General features: G+C 41.1%; 1 protein-coding gene across 2 annotated transcripts in view; it reads right to left on the bottom strand.

The window, feature by feature from the left end:
- elfn2a (extracellular leucine-rich repeat and fibronectin type III domain containing 2a) overlaps positions 1 to 13,558 on the bottom strand; it is a 281,476-nt gene extending 267,918 nt beyond the window's left edge. For both annotated transcript variants that reach the window (XM_059332413.1, XM_059332421.1), the window contains exon 1: positions 13,418 to 13,558. The gene's annotated coding sequence lies outside the window, so the exon portion shown is untranslated. The remainder of the gene's footprint in view (positions 1 to 13,417) is intronic.
- Positions 13,559 to 15,296: the final 1,738 nt, after the last annotated feature.

The following is a 15,296-nucleotide window of genomic DNA, read 5'->3' as shown; positions in this document are numbered from 1 at the left end:
GCAGCAAAAAAAAAAAAAAATCAAATGCAGACCAGGACAAACTAAATTGAGATCACAGTAGACAACACAATGTAAATGCAATGCGGTATGATAAAACAACTCCTTTAGGCTTCCATCTTGTATGCCATTACACACAAGACTTCTCACGTGCTTCCCATCTCAAGTCAAATGCCTAAGATAGTCATGATCCATTTATCACCAGACACATAAATAGCTTCAAATGCAGACAGTGTAGTAGATATGAGAATGATAACACGCTCCTTTTGATTTTTGAAGTGTTCGACAGGTAATTAGTTACAATCTTTTCCAGGTCTCCCTGCAGGCTTAATAGTATCTGTCTGAATTAGAGTGAGGAGCAGCAAAGGAAATGGTTCCTGAGTTATCTTCACACAGGGCTGAACAGTGGTAGACACTTCATTTGCAAGATAAGGTTAGTCTACCGTAGCCGGACCTTTCTGCTCACTTCGTTCTAACACTGTGACAGAAGAGGAGAAAAACTGATTGAAATGGGAATGAAGTCAAGATGAACGTCAAGGCAAAATTCTTCTTCAAGCAGAAGTACTTGTGTGTGCAGAGATTACTGTCTTTTGTGACTGTTACCAAGAATTGGAACACCTTTAAACCCAATCAGCACAAATTAAGTAAAAATGCCACAAAAGGAAACTGTAAGGGTTGATATTAAAAGTAAACGTGTGGAAACTAATCAGACTTCATCATCCTCCAGTTTTACAGTCTAAATGGAATTTGGTATTTTCATGTGAATCATTCAATCACTGTAAACTAAGATCAGATAGTTCAAGTAAAGGCAAATCATGTTTCACTCTCTGCTAGCTGTTGTGTGTAAAGTGGGAATTGTTTTTCTCTGTAAAACATCCAGTGAGCCATACTAAGATCAGATAAATAAAGTATGCCTCGTGTTCTTCAGCTATTCAAAATGTAATTACCCAGTACTGTATCTGCCCAGGTCTGCCTGTAGGCGAGTATCTGTCTGAATGAAAGAAATAAACAGCACATGAAATGTATTTGTTCACACTGAAGAGCAGAGAGAGCTTTTATCAAACCTTTCAAGCAGGAGGAAGGCTAATTACCATGCATTATTTCAAAAGGATAACTTGAATTATTGATTGAAAAAGTTGTACCGTCACATGCGTACAGGCTGGATTTTATGAACTTTCAAAATATTGATTTTTTTTTTAAGTAGGTGGAAAAGAGTATAAACAGAAAAAAACATGTGAATGTGAGATAACAAACCCTGAGGGGTTTCTAAAAACATCTTTCCCCAAAAGAGAAGAAAATAAATAAAAGTTCATGCTACAAGGACAAAATATATGATTGGGAACGGTAAAAAAATTAACTAAAACAGACTTGATTTAATGCAAATAAGAGCTCAATATGAAGAAGCCTAAAGGAAAAATAGCTGTTGTAAGCTTCAGCAAGCCTGACATAAGTAGCAGCAGTTTGGCCATAAGTTTGTAGCATTATTTCGCTTAATCGGGGTTAGGGTTGTAAAATTCCAGGAAAGTCAGAAACTTTCCATGGGAATTAACAGGAATTTATGTGAATAAACGGGAAATGTTTAACTCAACATTCATGTGTTTGTTGTTCAAAACTTGATAAAGTTCTACTTACAAATAAATCTATTGAAATGTAATGTTTTTAATAGTATTATTTTGCATTGATGTCCGCTTAAAACAAAAGAAACTGTTTATGTTTGGGGTATGATACAGTTTAAATTACCCCAAATTTCCAGTTAATTCCCATAAATTGGAATATTAAGATTGGAATAATTCCAAAATTCCCCATCTTAACTTCCCATGGACAGTTTTCTGGAAATTTTCCGGAAATTTTCCACCACTTTGCAACCCTAATCACAGTTGCGTCTTGTGTATCGACAAGTCCCCCAGCCCTGTCTTAATAGTTTCCATCTTAAGATCTGATCACAATGATGAATGATAATAAGATCACTTTTTTATACCCACAGTTATTGTAAAAAAAAAAAAAGATATTATGCAGCTAATGCATCAAGATACAGATCACATGTTAATACCATGTGTAAATGGTGCCTCGGTGTATTCCATGTGTTTTACATTCAGTCTTCATAGGTATTTGACAAAATACTTCCTGAATAACTAAACTGCATTCTCAATTCTGCAGTCAGGCAGTGTTTGTTTGAGCAATCCATCCACCCCAACCTTCACTGTGCACTGATTTACGCTGACTTTAAATAGAAACATTTTAAGAGAAACCCGTGTTAGGGCTGGGTATTGGTACACAATACCAAAATGACCCTATACGGAGCATTATCAAAAATTTAAACCATACCCACAATCAATCCATTGAAAATGGAGTATTTGTAATTTTTGCTCACACTCAATCACAGCAAGTGTTCTTGGAACTAATGCAGCATGTGATTGGCCCACTACCGCAGCAGCTACCACCTATGCAGTCTGTGATGCGGTGAAGTTGAGTGCATATCTGATGGAGCTGGAAGTTCAGCGTGCAATTCGTATAAAAATGATTTGGATGGGGAAGAGTGCTGGTGGCATTATATGCGATTGAATGCTTATATGCACGTTATGGGTATTGAATGAAGCAGATGAATGAAGTATTCTATTGGTATGGTTATGTCCTTCAAGGGGACTGGTATCGGTACTGGTTTTGTAGCTCTATAAATGATTCCATGCCCGAGTCTCTGGTGATGAACCCACACACTGTTTTGAAGTGATTAAGAATCATTAGCCACCTACAAGCATGACTAATAATTTCATTATTGTATTATCTTATCCACCCATTCAACCACACAGGACTGTAGAGGTTAGAAGTTCATGCTTTTTGAGAATAGAGAAATGTGAAAGAGACGTGGCCAAAGGTCAGAGGTGGAGCAGCTCTCACGAGAGTACTAGAACAAATTTAAATTGCTGGTGAGACTCTGTTAGAGCATCACATTTGCTGCATTGTGACAGCTAGAGCCACTCCACAGTACATCATCACTTCAAAGTCTGAGACATTCAATAAACACTGACCTTTAGTCTATGACGCACACTAATGCACGACTTCCACTTGAATTTTTTAAGATCTCAGGTGTGGAAAAGCACACTTTCAAGCAAGCAGTAGCACCAAAGAAGCACTGAGAGTTGTCCTCTACATATTTAAAGACCCAAGCTGCTCCCCGCTGAGTTTATCCGAACACAGGAATAAAGGTGGAAGAACAGGGAGATAAAAGGAAAAAGGAACTTGATCTTCTGCGCTTGGTCGACAGTGATTCATGATGCTTTCAGTGGAAGTTTTGGAGTTTTTGTGGCATGTGCAGTTCTCAGTGAGAATTTAGGGACTCATTGGGCAAAGCATTTCTCTAAAGAAATGCTTTGTTCTGTGTAACTTTTATAAAAGTCCCACTTTTTGCTGCTTGCTTTGTGCTTTGTGCTTTGGCTGCAGCTTCAAAAAGAATTGTTTGGGGAAAATCCAGTTTTGTTCTTTTATCAGGCAGCAGAAATGACAACTTGTCTGCTAACTAGCTGGTCGAGAGAGACAACATTTCTGCTGAAGGTACTTTGTCAAATTTGTGGCAAAGGTGCAGCAAAATGCGTCTGAGTCTGTACTTCTCTACAAATTGGATATTGTTGAAGCCGTAACAAGTATGAAATCATGAGCTCTACCTCTGCTACTGTGTTACTCTATCTAATTTTGTCTTTTACATATTTAGTTTTAGAAAACAAGGATAATCATAGAGATGGGGAAAAAGTGGCATATGTTTGGCAGAGAATGCTTTCTTCCACCTCAGATGAGCTCAGAATATTTTGATTTCTAAACTTCATGCAAAGAGGATTTGGGCATTCTAAGAAGCAATATAGAACATTGCTTTTTTTAAGCATTTTCCCATTTTTCACTGCACTCTTGCTGAACTTTTCAGCAGCTCCTTTGACATTGTTCCCGAGAGGAATTATCAGTCAAAATCCAGTTTTGCTGTCTTTCCAGCTCTCAGAAGTTACGAGGAACTGCCTAAGACACGAATGCTCCTTGTTGCAAAATTGTATAACACTGAACAAAGTACTAATGCAGGACAGATGCTGGGTAATTCCAGAAAGAGGGGGACTCCTTTTGTGCATTTTAAAATCCAAGACAAAAAGAGGACAAACAAGGCATTAAAAACAGGGATTTGGATGCAAAGACTAAATCAGAAGCAGTTTCTTTCGGCCAAATTTCATTCCTTCAGCTCTAAATGCAGGTCCTTCCACTTTATAACTCCACTGTGATTTGCATTTTTATCCATTTTTCACTTCAACGTTTTTCCTCTATTTTTTTTTTCTATCAGCGCCCAAGGCAACATGGCAAAAGATTACGAAGTTTCAGGCAACAAAATAAACTGTACAAAACAGCATTACTGGAAAATGACAGAGCACAAAGAAGGTGTATGTGTGTTTATGTGCGTGCCTAAGAAAGAGTGAGAGTCCGGAAGCCAAACAACTACTTTATTCAACACATCATCAACTCCCGATGGATTCAGCTGCCATCGCCATAAACAAGTTTGTACCCGGAGTGGAATTCACAGCAGAAACTTCCAGTCTTTCTGTAGGCAATACAGTATAACACACAGAGAATAAAAAACATTGAATATTTCTGGTCCATCTCTACACTGAACTGTAATGCCCAATATTTGACTATAAGAGTAAGCCCATCTCTAGAGATCTCGAAGTGGAGCTGCAGGAGTGTCCTGCCTAATTTAAATAAAAGCCACTTACATTTGTGCATCCTCAGAATATGCCTTAATCATCTCTTAATCAATTCACTTGTTCCTTAATGGAAAATAATAGTCCATTAACTGCTTTGGTTTAAACCCCAATTTTGCTTATTCTGCAGCCTGTTGGGAGACAGCTTTAATATACTTTCCCAGCTCACTGCCAGCTCGACAGATACCGACGCTTTGTCATGGGCCTTGGTGTCTGATCCCCATGCACAAGGCACCCTTTAGCATTGTAAACTCATCCTCAGCAATATTCTATGCTATGTGTAACCAATGTAATATGAAGAGTGCTTAGGTCCGTTTAGGTTGGGTGAGTCAAACAAGCCCTGGACTTTGACTAGAGGTGGGAATCACCAGAGGCCCCACGATACGATTTTATCCCGATACTTGAGTCATGATACCATATTATTGCGATTTCAAGCATTTTGCGATATGGTGAGTATTGCGATAGAATATATTGCGATTCAACTGTTTTACTGCATTTTGTTTCCACAAAATTAAATTCAATCAAAAATTCTCAGTCTATTTATTTCTCCACATTGAGAGTCAAACCCACAGACTGACCAATAAAGTACTCAGTCAAACTGAACTTAACTGATATCAAACGTGTATGGACGACAACAACTGCAGCATTTTATCAAACTTTGATAAATTATGTATGTAAAGAGGAGACTTGTGGGAACCCAGAGAGCCTATTTTCATTGAGAGCATGACGTCAGAGGTCACATGAGCGCTTTGAAAATCACCATGATACATTGAAAAATAGCCTAACTTTGCAGTGTAATTTCGCTTTCTGACACATATCCTGACGCACATGCCTACAGATTCCTGAGATACAAAAACAACAAAAATACTGCTATAAATACTGCTATAAATACCTAAGACATGTTGTAATACAATTTCCCAAATGTACTTATTGTTAAGATTCTTTAACTGCAAGAAAATCAACAAAAAACATCAATCGTGACAGCACATTCTACAAATTGTGGCGGAGCATACAGTTTACTGATATCAGAGTAAGTGAGTTTTCAAAATGTAAACGTTTCTTTGCTATTTGTCATGCCTCTCAACTATTTTCCTTGATCACTAAAGTGAACAAATTATCAGGAAAGTAGGTTAAGAGGACTTCTGTGTTTTTTTTATTTTTTATTCCTGTACAGTAAAGTTTTAATGATCATCATGAACCCCCTCCAGCATAATTATGAAGCAATGCATATTAATTTATGGCAGAATTGCAGCACAGCCACAAATAACCCCATTTGATAGTGAAGTGCATTGCTTGGTGGCACCACAGTCATAAATGTGGAGGGAAATGATAAGAGTGGAGTTTTTTTTTTTTTCTTTCGACAAACCCTTTCAGGATTTTCCACTTTGGGGATTCAAACTGATAAGCTCCATTCGCATTCCTTCTTTTGTAACCTCTAACATTTCTCCTGACCATCACTGTGACTGTAAGTGAGCTTCTGACCTGTCCCATATCCACTAATGACTTTCAACCTTCACTGCTTCCAGTATGAAAACATCTTTTCTGAGTCAGCCATTGGTTATTGTTGTGATTCTGTATAATGCTGTATATCTGGAGAAAGGCATGCAGCCATTTCTGAATAGCGGCAGCACACTATAACAATTCTGCAAGACTGAAACTCTTTCTTTCTTTCCCTAAGGCCATCCCTCTTCCTCACTTCCCTATCTCCCCTCTTCTCCTCTTTGCATTCATCTAAAAAACGCAGCCAAGTGGTGTTTTTCTTAACTAAGTTATCGCCACCAGCCACAGTCTGGCATTTCACAATGGGGAAAAAAACATTTGGGGCAGCGATAAGATTTTTCCTCCCTGTTGCTGGCGTTATTGTTGCAGACAAACAGCAGAGTTAACCTTGGAAAGCATCTGTCTCCCCCACCACCCTCCATCTTTCTCTCTGTCCCTCTCATATTTGTGTTAAGGGAGACAGAAGAGAGGACTGAAAACGAGGAAGGCAGAAGCTGAAAAACATAAACTACCACATATACAGATAGAATCACATGGTGCAAACCTGTCACTTCACAGATATACAGATTGGCTTTCAAACATGCACAGCCATGCACACACACACACACACACACACACACACACACACACACACACACACACACACAAAGAGGGACAGGAAAGTAGAAAATGGCAAAGCAAAAGCAGATGTTTGCACTCAATGAGAAAATATAATTTGATCCTATTATCATTCATTTTCAGTCATCATCTTTTCCATCTCTCAATCAAATTTCTATTTCCACATATTCCTCTCCAAGGTCAGCGTGTTTCTGCAGCTCAGGCAGGTCGTTTTGTTAACCAACCACTTAAAAGATAAAGATATATTTTCTTTCAAATAAGAATAAAAATATAAGTCATCGACTGGGGACTCGGCATATAATACCGACACGGGAGTCCCGATGCACGGGACTTTTCAAGTAACTTCAATGTAACTGATTATCAAGGAAAGTTCTCCAGAATTCAGGTGACATAGTATAAAGAGCAAGAAAGGACGCGTGGGGATGGGGTGGATGGATGGATCAAACAAGCACATGACCCTTTCACTCAGGAGACCACTGTGAAACCACGTCGTGTTGATTTCTTAACTTAGCAAACCACGATCTTTTCCTAAATTGCCTAATAACAACCAAGTGATTTGAATTCACAACATTAACCATGAAGAGTGTCATAGTGATACCAAATTGGTCCTCACTAAGTGACTGTATGAGGCGTGTTGGGAATGACAACATGTTGAGGGAACAGGGGGGCCAAGGAAGAACACAGAATTACATTTTGGATTGAATCTGAAACACAGGACGGATACACAAATAATGTTTTAGCTTTCGTTAACATTGTGAGTTAGGTCATGGCCTTGGCAGAGGTCTTCTCACTCTAAGTGCCATTATAGTGATTTTTGAGAGGGAGGATGTATCCTCACATGTTATAAATAAGTACTAGCAGCATAGCTAGCACTGCAGAGATCTTCAGATCACAATGTCACACTCGATTCAAGAGGTGCCAGTCTTGCACCTCTTTTTGCTGTAACTGCAGATCTTATGACATTGACAGGAAAAAGAAGACTTCTGAAACCACGGACAGAATAAAGACTAATTTTAGACTGATTTTGCTACTGCCTCTAGTATCATTTGAAAGAAAAGATTTACCTGTCTTACAGCTATCTGGACAAATCTGAATGGATACACAACCAGTAACTCATTGCAAGGTTGCACCTTTCCCACTGAAATTACACTCTCTCATTGCTTTTAGAGAGAAATGTCATTGCCTGAGTCCAAATCTATTTTTGTCCTGGTCAGAGAATGCAGCTTGGTTGGAGGTATTGGGAGAAATCAATATTGATTAGTCCTTCGACGTTTGTCCTGATTAGCGATAGCAGCTTGCTGAAGGCAACTCATCTGTTCTCGTGCTAATATGGGCTGCTGAGATGTTTGTTGCCTCTGTATGATGGTGGCTTACAAGTTCTAAGGTTATTCCAAATGTCTGCAAACCAATTAAGTTTAGTCATCCACTGACCTTTAAGAAATACTATTAATCATTGTATTTTTTTCTGTGAGACAGAGTTTCTATCTTGAAGGTCTTCTGTGGCTTACACTGTCAGACAAGCTGCTAATGTAAGCAGAACATTTAGAGGTCTAAAGCTCACATGCTGTCCATCATAACTATGGTTGTTATTTAAGGTCAGCATTACCCAAGAGCTCCACATAAATTTGTGGTGAATTACCTTTGTGAGGCGTCAAGAGTATTTTACAGTGATGTATAAAAGTTATAAAGTCTTGCAGCGGTTTGCTGGTGGAGCACAACAGCTTAAAGTCTTAAAGCTTAGATTAACAGTAGCTAAATACAGCAACCGATTTCATTACCCCCCTGATATCGAGACAAAGGAAGGTGGTTAAATGAAAATGAGGCTGTTATCTGCAAGGACAGAGATGTAGAAAAGGAACGAAACTATAAACTATTGTGCCTATTATGCAGGAGCTACAAATACGGATCATAAGCATTTCTATAACTAACTGCACGACTGCTCATGTTGATTAACAGTTTGCTGCTAAAGCCAGAGTTTGATAGCAAGAGTTTTTATGAGTATCCCTGCTGTGGAAGCAGAAATGTGTGTGATCATAGTTTGCCGTACGGGGCTTTAAAGTGTTGCACTGAACCTATGGGAAAAGTGCAACAACAGCAAAAAGAAATCTCGTTACTACACCAGAATTTATCTTTTAATTTAATAAAACTGACTGATATTAGAAACCTGAACAACAGTGCACAATCACTGATTAAACTCTCCATCGCTGTCCTTGTGGACTTCACAGTTTTAAAGCTTGTTGTAGGCAACCGCAGCCCCAAAATGTTCGCAAATTCCATAATTCGTTTCCTCTTTATTCCTCTAAATACACATAATTGGACTCTGTGCCTTAAAAATTAATTTCCCCTATGTCTTTTTTCTTAAACCGTCAATTTCCAGTCTCTGAACTCTCATTAGCGATATTTATTGGAACACTGGTTCAGCTTTGTTTCATTTTCAGTTGCATTAAAGGTCTTAACTATTGAATTTGGATTTGTGAGACCTGCAGATACAGTGTTATATGTTCTTCTGTGTTCTCTCCCTTTCCTCCATTTTCTCCCCTCCTGACTGTCCTACCCTCTCTACTTCCTCTTCTCATCTCCCCTCTTCCTCTCAGCCTCCTTTCTTATCTAGCGCTCTTTATAATTTGCGTTTCTCTGATCTGCCCTTCTCACATTTTCATTGGATTGGGTGTGGCCCTCAGGGACCCTTAATCCAATCCACTGTTCATATTCCCTTCAGCATTGTATTGTAGCTTCACTGTCAAGATAAGACTCACATTCTTGGAGCAATACACACACACATACACACATAATGTAAACCCTCACATGAAATAATTTTCTTATATTTACTTTTCATGCACACAAAGAATTCCTTCATTTATATTGATTTATATCCTTTTGAGACTTATTTAAATCACTATTTCTGAAAAAGGAATAAAATCTGACATCTTGTTAACAGACTGTGGCATTCATTCTCAAACAAACTGTTTTATACAAAGGATACATGTTATCATTACACACATGCACACACACATACTGCAAGAGCATAAGCAAACCTAAAACCATGGTAACAAACCATGTAATTCTACCAACATAGTGAGGAACAGAACATGGTTTTAAACCAACAGAGTGAGGACATTTTTAGGGAAGCAAGGGCATTTCTTGGGTCCTCACTGCTTCAAGAGCCTGTTTGAGGGTTAGGACTTGGTTTAAAGGTTGAGGGTAGAAGCTAAGGACTGGGTTTGGGTATTTAGTTGTGATGGTTAAGGTTAGGGTAAGGGTCTAGGGAATCCATTATATCGATGAATGGTCCTCACAAAGATAGAAGTAGGGGCAGCTGTGGCTCAGATGGTACAGCGGTCGCCCACTGATTGAAAGGTCGGTGGTTTGATCTTCCATGGTAGCTTATACCTCGAAGTATCCTTGGACGAAATATTGAACCCCAAATTGTTCCCGATGCTGCGTTCATCTGCCCGATGGTGGCACTGTTTAGGTATAAATGTGTGTGTGACTGGGTGAATGAGTGCTTTCTGCAGTGCAAAGTGCTTTGAGTGGTCACAAAGAATAGAAAAGCTCTATATAAGGACAGTCCATTTACCATTTATGAGGATTTTTTTGTGTGTGTGAGCCTATACATCTGTGTCCGACTTCAGTCTAATGCCTGTTTACATGTTGCCCCCACAGAAGATTTATGACTGAAAGGGAATGTGGGGATTAATATCCTCTGCTTGCTGATATTATGTAGTATTTCCAAGCCAGGGAAGAGGAGTTGATCATTGAAATACGCACAAGTTTGAATCTATCTAGAACCCTTTTGACCTAAGTTTTGCACAAAAATATGATGTAGATGAAGGCAGGTATAGCGGTGTGTTCACACTAAACAATAAGCAAATCTACTCTACTCATATCCTTGAATTTACTTTATATGCACTCACAGTGGCTACAACTGGCCTTGTGTTTGGTCTAACCACTCCTTGATGATAATAATGATGATGATCAGTGTATAAAGACAGAGTATAAAATTAAAATATTTGTTGCAGCCCTTGCTAATGAGACAACACCATGAATAATGAAGATGAGGAGGAAGAGAGAAAGCTGAACAAAAACAAGAGTAATAATGTTGATGATGATGTATAGGTAGGGGTGGGGAAGATTAGATTATGATGTGATGGTCATAAATTAAATGGTGATTTTAATATTTATAAAATCATGTTGGTGGTGGTGATGATGAGAAGGAGGGGTAGAAAGAGGAGGAGGAAGAGAAAAATACCATTGAGAAATTGTAATAATGATGATGATGGTTACAAAACAGATGCTAAAGAAAAATAACATTGTGATTGTAATAAATACATGTCGAAATTTTGACATTTAGGTTGATGGGAGACTGATTTCCCCCCAAAAAAGGTCTCCATGACTTGTTTGTTAGTTAGCGACTCCTCTTTAGTGGCCGCAATAATTATGATGGACACCAAGGCAGAAGTGATGCTACTGAGTGTAAAAACAAAAGGGGGAAATTATATGGAGTGTAAAGAATGACAAAGTCCACTTGCAGTGTGTGGGTGGAGGAGCGCTGGATGGGTCAAACCGAAACAGGACTTTGACCCAAGAGACCAGGATCAGTGTACAGTGTGTAACCAAAAGTAAACAATGTTATTTGAAGTAAAGTAACTTCTGTGTGTTGCACTACCTCAGTTTTGGCAGTTACGTGCATTTAGGAAAGGGCACTAATTTTAAAAACGCATGTCATAATTGAGGGTCATATGGTTTGGAGGACTCCATGGTTGATAGAGATTAATTTGATGATAATGACAGCAAAGATGAAGACTGGTGGTGATGTCAGTGATTAAAGGGATAACAGTAAGACAGGCGATTAAAAACATGTAATAATAATGTGGGAAATGCTGAAGATGGTGATGTTTGTGATAATGGAAATGATAACAGGATGATAAAGAGGAAGGTGATAATGAAACAGTGGGTGTCAGTGTTGTTGAGTAAGATGACGATGAGGCTCAGTGTATGTTTACACTCGGTCCTGTCCTAACATTTCACATGAGCCCTGTAAAACTTGGCTCTCCTGTCAACAGCCTGCAGCGCTGCCCTGGCCTCCACTCTCCCGGCACGGCACTGCACTGCACGGCCAAATGAGTCACGCACTCACGCGCCATCACAATGAGATGCATAAACGAATTTATCCAAGTTGCGGAGCGACTGGGAGGTAGAGAGGAAATCTCATTGGAATCCACACGAATCACCGCTGGATGTCCATTGGCTCGCTTGTCACATTACATCAGTCATGATTGCTTTCACGGCGGCAATCATCCGTCATATGTTAACGTGTGTTTAGTCTGTGGGGCCGCCCGGTAATAACAGGGGCGGAGGAGGAGGGTTGTGACGGGGTCGCCCTTCTCAGGGAGGGTGTGTTCCCGGTGGCCAGATGGGTCGACGACCGTCAGTCCGAGATAATCCTGATCAGTCGGAGAGATGACAGCGAGTAAGAGCGGGGGACCCGGAGCTTTGTGCGTCAGTGCGCATTGGAGAGGCGATAAATCAAACGACTGGCAGAAAAAAGCGCTGGTGTAGGACGCCATCTCTCCCTCTCTCATCTCACCCCCTCACCTCACCCCCTTCGCTTTCTCATCTTCCCTCCTTCTCCCTCTCCATGTCTCTCTCATGTCTTTCTATTCTCTCACCGTCTCCAAACGCGCACACGGAGGTTTGCATTTCGGGGTTGAAAGGGACCAAACAGCCTCCGTCCCTCTCCTCCTACCTTATTAATGAAAAATCTATCGAAACAACCACTTTGATATGGAAATTGATAACTCGAGCACTGGCGCTCGTGTGCGCGCGCGCTCAACATGCGCACGCTTCCTTCTCATTTTTTTCTTTTTTTTTTTTTTTTTACAGCGATCGCTGCTGCACACTCTCCATCTCTCACCAGCAGGCACACACGCTGCTTCTATGATGATGGCAGTGACTACACACACACACACACACACACACACACACACAAGCGCACAAACGCACGCGCCCATGCAGAGATCGACGCTGCGCACACACATGTAGCAGCTGCCTCCTTCGTGTTTGGCACCGAGCAATTCCAGCAACACCTCCCCGCTCTGAACGCATCAGCTCGGGATCCGCCGGCAGCAGGGTCCCCCTGATCATCCCAGCAGCTGTCCTGCACAAAACTGCCCCTTTGCCATCTATTGAGGATGGATCACACTACTGTCAATAGGTCACACCTGCAACAATTTGCCCAAATCTTTCCACAATTCTTCCTCTCTTTCTTTTCTCAATGTTTTCTTCTTCTCGTCTTTTTCTCTTCTCTCCTCTGCTTCTATCTCATAAGTGTCTGCTGATCCGGGACAGATCGCCTAACTCCGTGCAAGAGCAGGTGCATATTGGCCACATACGCACATTAGACGCTCCAACAGATCTCCTTCAGATCCACGGAGCACAGCCTCTCAACGTGGCAGCATGCGTGGGTCTCCAGTGCGCATCCCAGCGATCCCACAAGTGCAGAAAGCCACCCCAACATTGACACCTATAAGCCCCAGCTTTTACCCAGCAGGGCGATGTTTGACTCGTCTTACCTTGATCAGTGGTCTCGGTCTGGCGGAGAGGAAGAGGCAGCATGCAGCTTTACGGTCCGTTCTGCAGCGGCACAAACGGGGAAAGCGAGAGTATTATCCCTGGACAGCGGCGGAGGTCCGTGCGTTCCAGCAGAGAGAGAGAGAGAGAGAAAGGGAGAGAGAGTACGCAAGAGGAGGGATGAGAGACAGAGGCGGGCTGATGGAAGAGAGAGAGAGAGAGTTGGAGAGGGAGAGGAGGTGGCTCTGTCCGACAGAGGGGTGATGTTGAATCGGGGCAACAGCCGCTCCTGATTTCATATGAGTGACACAAACCTGCAGGACATACCGAAAGGGAAAAAATAAAATAAAAAATGCTTTATTTATTAATTTTTTAATCTTGGTGGCAGTGAGCAGTATTTTTAAAATGTCGGGTGTGCATCATTAAAATGCCAAAGCAGGCCCCATTTAAATATCACAGTAATATTCCCACCGGGACTTCACGCAGCTGTGATTCTCAGTGGAGAGTTTCTGGCGACCTTGTGTTAATTGTGCTATTTTTATCTCCATTCACATCATCATAATGGTCTATTCCTGTCATGTTCAGGCCTATATTGTGTGCTTAATTGTTACTTTTACTGTGAAATTCTTCAGAAATGTTACTCAGCTACAGCTCTGACTCCACACTGGCACACTTAGTGTCTTAATGTCTCCAGATGTGGTAATTATATCATGTTTAGTCTCAGACCTCGTGTAGAGTTCCGGGGGGAAAGTGGGGAGCCACTCACTGGTCTCTATCTCCCTCCATCACTTGTGCAAGTTATTGCCTCCTCATGCAGCGGCGCGCGGCTACTTTCCAATCTGGGCACGTAGCAACACGCCTCAAAAGTGCGCGCCCGTGCGAAGGGCCAGGGAGACAGGCTCTAACACACGCGCACACACACGGAGAGAGAGGGGGAGATCCAACTGTGCAGCTGACGTCATTGCTGGTCAGCTTGAGAGGTATTGATTTGCTCTTGTGCGTTTTGAGGCTTGTGTGTGTGTGGACAGGGAAACCAAGAGAAACACACTGGCAGGCCAAGAGACAGGGAAGTCAGTAGCTTTTCGACCACCCAGACCACCACCTCTGTACCTCTCTTATCTCAATACCGATGCAGCAGCACTCCACTGACTCCACAGCTTCCTCAGTCCTCTTATGACGCAGTTATGTCGCTGCAACGCTTGACTGAATTCCATCACATACTGTATGTAATGACTTGGAGGTCATTATTAATAGGGAGAGGATTTCTACCACTGTGTGCCTGGGTCATTTGAACTCTGCATGTTAATGGATAACTTAATTTAAAAATGAGCTCATCTAAATCACACACACACTGAAAAAGACATTTTCCACATTTTTCTCTACTTGTAACCATACTTATATTTTGGCTTTTACATGCCCAGGTTTTGGATCTCCACCTCCCGAGGTTTCTATGAAGAGCTGGATTATCTCTAGGGACACCTAATCTCAAGGGGTTGTTACAGCCCTACTTTTACTGCATGTGTATGCTGGTTTTGGACTTTTGATTAATTGGGAATTTGTGAGCTAGCTCTACTAGACTGCAATATCATCTGAGTCTTGCATTATTTTGGTGACCCTTTCTTGCAGAGATACCCTGTGAATATACAAAATATAATTTTAAGAGATTTTGTATTTTAGTTATATCATGTTTCAAGTCTGAGGCCAGGAATCGATGAACCTGGGTGGGGAGTGAGCTGCTGACCCAAGCGAAGGAGTTCAAGTATCTCGGGGTCTTGCTCAAGAGCGAGGGTAGACTGCAGCGTGAGATGGACAGGCGGTTTGGTGCGGCGAAAGTGGACGAAATGAGGTTCCCTGTAGGGTGGCTGGGCTCAGTCTTAGAGA

This window comes from Centropristis striata, chromosome 1 (assembly GCF_030273125.1).
Source record: "Centropristis striata isolate RG_2023a ecotype Rhode Island chromosome 1, C.striata_1.0, whole genome shotgun sequence".
In the NCBI taxonomy this organism is placed as follows: Eukaryota; Metazoa; Chordata; class Actinopteri; order Perciformes; family Serranidae; genus Centropristis; species Centropristis striata.
The sequence above is the reverse complement of the archived record's forward strand: the minus strand, read 5'-3'. Positions and strand labels throughout refer to the sequence as shown.